Source organism: Myotis brandtii, unplaced genomic scaffold (assembly GCF_000412655.1).
Source record: "Myotis brandtii unplaced genomic scaffold, ASM41265v1 scaffold318, whole genome shotgun sequence".
Lineage (NCBI taxonomy): Eukaryota > Metazoa > Chordata > Mammalia > Chiroptera > Vespertilionidae > Myotis > Myotis brandtii.
The window spans coordinates 1,059,801-1,064,067 of record NW_005362190.1 but is presented as its reverse complement, the minus strand read 5'-3'; positions in this window follow the sequence as shown (position 1 = coordinate 1,064,067).

Genomic DNA, 4,267 nt, shown 5'->3' with positions numbered 1-4,267 from the left:
CCTCTCCCTCTCCTCCTTCCCTTGCCACCATGCCACTACTGCGGCAGGTGGGCAGCAGGCTGATTGGGACTGGCTGCCCAGAGAGAGGGATGGGGTATGGGAGGCTGGCCACCAGCCCACAGGAGTGAGATAGTCCTCGGCCCCCCTGGGAAAGAGGCCACATCTACTGCCACCCACCCCTGGTTCACCATCCCAGGCCAGGGCCTGGCCCTGATTGGGCAATTGGGGCCCACTGGCCAGGGGGAGGGACCATGGGAGGTTCCCCAGCCTGGGAAGGTTGGCTATGGGAGTGCACTGACCACCCGGGGGCAGCTCCTGCATTGAGCGTCTGCCCCCGGGTGGTCAGTGTGTGTCATAGCAACCAGTCATTCTGGTCGCTTAGGCTTTTACATATATAGATAAATTAACATTTATGTACTGTATATAAATGCTATTTGTATATTACAATTTATACCGTATATATTGTATATAAACTAACGTTTACAAAATTTGTATTTAACTCTTCATATCATGGTGTGACTTGCTTTTGCATTAAATGCTATATTTTCATTTCTCTCTATTTTAATACACATTGCTTCCCTGAATCTTTTCAACTGCAGTGGAATCTTCCATTGTAGAACTATGCCACAATTAATTTGTGATTGTCCTGTGGTCTTTAAAGTACAGTTGTTTGAAATTTCTCATGATTACAAACACTGCTGTCACACATATTCTGTGGCTGTCTCCTTGGGCATATGTGTGATTGTAGGACAGATGTCTGGACCGAACCAGGCGTTATCAGATTCTATTCCAAAGAATTTGTGCCTGTCCCTCCCTAATCCCTTCCCCACCTTCCAAATATTATATGAAGCTCATATTTCTCCACATCCTTGCCAGCACTAGGCCTTGTGAGTCTTCAACTTCATTGCCAATTGGAGGAGTGTGGACTGGTTCTGGTTGGGCCTGACTACTCATGCAGTTAACATATGTTTAGCAACCCTCTGGGTTTCCTCTCCTGTGAAATACTTTTTCATAGTTTTTTTAAAATTTTTTCTCCTGGGTTATTAATTTGCAGGAGATTTTTTATATTCAGGGTTTTAATCCTTTGTTGGGTTTGAGCATTAACAATGCTTCTTCCAGTCTGTGACTTATCTTTGAATGTTATTTATAATGCCTTTTGTTATGCAGGAGTGTTAAACGTTGATGCAGTCACATTTATCAGCTGTTATCTTTACAATATATGCTTCGTGTGTCCTGTTTATTAAGAAATCCATCACCTGCCTCTCACTGCTGACATTGCGCCATTAGTGAGGAAACGTCTGTGAGTGTATGTGGGAAGTGTGGGAGGGTTGTTTTGCTTTCTAAATTTTTAATTTATACAACAATCCAATTATTAGGCAAGTTCAGGTTTGCTCTAATGACTCCAGATTCTTTTCTCCCACAGGGTATAGTGTAGTACTTAAAGATATGGGTTCTGTAGCAAGACTGCCTGGGTTTGGATCACTAACTTGAACAAATTATTTAAACTCACTTGGGGATGATACTATAGTTGGTACCTTGTAAGGTTGCTATGGCGATGAAATTAGTTTATATATGCAAAGCACTAAGAACGATTTCTGGTACCTTGTGAGAGTCAATTGTTATCTACTGTTATTATTATTGTTAGCATTATTTTCTCATTTTACTGCTCAGTTTACCTCTGCGCTGGATTTCTAAGGGCTACCTGGGGACATTAGACCTGCCGTTCTCCACATGCTTTCCTGTGCCTAGACTGAGATCACTTGGTCTGCTTGGCCCTGTGCTACCTTAGGAGACTTATCCACTGGGAGATCAAGACCTGAGACTGCCAATGGTCTAATAATTACATCTGTGCCCAGGTTGCTGGTACCAGACATTTCATTTTCTATAGCTTTTAGAAAAAAGGAGAGTTAAAGGTTGTAAGGGGTCAAATACTAGCTGATTGCAGACAGATATCACACTTTTAAATATCTGAAGTGAGATGGATGCATTAATAAAGGTGACTTGCAAGGATTTTGTAGTGTATATCTATTGTGGTTGTTTGTCCAGTGCTCCTTTCCCTTTCTCTGGTCTAGTTCTCTTCATTCTTATGTTTATCAAGCAGGCTGCCCATCAAAACATCATCCCTCTCCCACCCACATAGGCATGTTACCCAAATTACATTATCCCTGTGGCTATACTAATTTTTTTTTTTAAAGAGGTGGGCCTGTGACCCAAGCTGGGCCAATCACAGACCTCCCCTAGGATTTTCTGAACTTGATCAACTAGAGAAAAGCCCTTTCTTGCCTGGCGGCAAATTGGAAAGATGAATCTGTGAGAAACTGGCCAAACTGTTGTATTCTGAGCTCTAGATTTGCGTGACACCAGAGTTTTCATCTCGTATATTCAACTTCATGGAGAAGCCCATCAGGCAAGAAGAAGCTGGTCTCAGGGAGAAGTGGGGACAGACACAGTCCAGGGGATACTTAATTCTATTTAATTTCCTTGGAAACTTAATTGAGAATATAGTTGGATTTTCTTGTTTTACTGATGGTTTCTTTTGCTGTGCAGAAGCTTCTTATTTTGATGTAGTCCCGTTTATTTTCTCCTTACTTTCCATTGCCCTAGGAGCTGTATCGATAAAGATACTGCTATGATGTATTTCTGATATTTTGCTGCCTGTGGTTTGCTCTAAGGTTTTTATGGTTTCCCATCTTACATTTGAGTCCTTTATCCATTTTGAGTTTATTTTTTATGTATGGTGTAAGTTCGTGGTCAAGTTTCATTTTTTTGCCTGTATCTGTACAATTTTCCCAACACTATTTATTGAAGAGACTGTCTTGACTCCATTGTATGCTCTTGCCTCCTTGTCAAATATTAGTTGAGCATACTTGTTTGGGTCAATTTCTGGGTTCTCTGTTCTATTCTATTGGTCTATATGTCTGTTATCTGGTATTGAGATCCCTCCTACTTTGTTCTTCTTTCTCAGGATAACTGCAGCTATTTGGGGTCTTTTTTTATTCCACATGAATTTTTAGAGAGTTCTAGGTGAAATATGCCGTTGGTATTTTAATAGGGATTGCATTGAATCTATAGATTGATTTGGGTAGTATGGACATTTTAATGATGTTGATTATTCCAATCCATGAACACAGTATATTCTTCCATTTGTTTATTTCTTCCTCTATCTCTTTTTTCAACGTCCTGTAGTTTTCTGAGTACAGGTCCTTTACCTCCTTAGTTAAGTTTACTCCTAGGTATCTTAATTTTTTTGGTGCTATGGTAAATGAGATTGTTTTTTTAAATTTCTCTTTCTGTAAATTCATTATTGGCGTATAAAAAAGCCATAGATTTCTGGGTCTTAATTTTGTATGTTGCTACATTGCCAAATTAATTTATTAAGTCTAATAATTTTTGATGGAGTCTTTAGGGTTTTCTATGTAAAATATCATGTCAAATGTAAATAATGACCGTTTTACTTCATCTTTTCCAATATGGATGCCTTTTCTTTCTTCTTTTTGTTAATTGCTATGGCTAGCACTTCCAGTACTATGTCAAACAGGAGTGGTAAGAGTGGGCAACCTTATCTTGTTCCTGTTCTTAGAGGAAATGGTTTTAGTTTTTTGCCCATTGAGTATAATGTTGGCTGTAGGTTTGTCATATAAGGCTTTTATTATGTTGAGGTATAATCCCTCTATTCCCACTTTGCTGAGGGTTGTTTTTTTTTTTTATATCAAGAAAGGATGTTGGATTTTGTCAAATGCTTTTTCTGCTTCAATTGATATGACTATGTAATTTTAATCTCAGTTTGTTTATGTGATGTATCAGGTTTATTGGGAGAACATATTTGCCAATGTTATCTCTGATAAGGATTTAATCTCCAAAATTTACAGGGAACTCATACAACTTAACAAAAGGAAGATAAACAACCTAATCAAAAATGGACAAAGGACCTAAATAGATGCTTTCCAAAAGAGGACATACAGAAAGCCAAGAGACATATGAAAACATGCTCAAAGTCACTAATCATCCAGGAGATGCACATCAAAAGGACAATGAGGTACCATCTCACACCTGTCAGAATGGCTATCATCAACAAATCAACAAATGACAAGTGCTGGTGAGGATGCAGAGAAAAAGGAACTTCCGTGCCCTGCTGGTGGGAATGCAGACTGGTGCAGCCACTGTGGAGAACAGTATGGAGTTTCCTCAAAAAATTAAAAATGGAACTCCCATTTTTCCTTGTAATCCTACTTCTAGGAATATATCCCAAGAAACCAGAAACACCAAT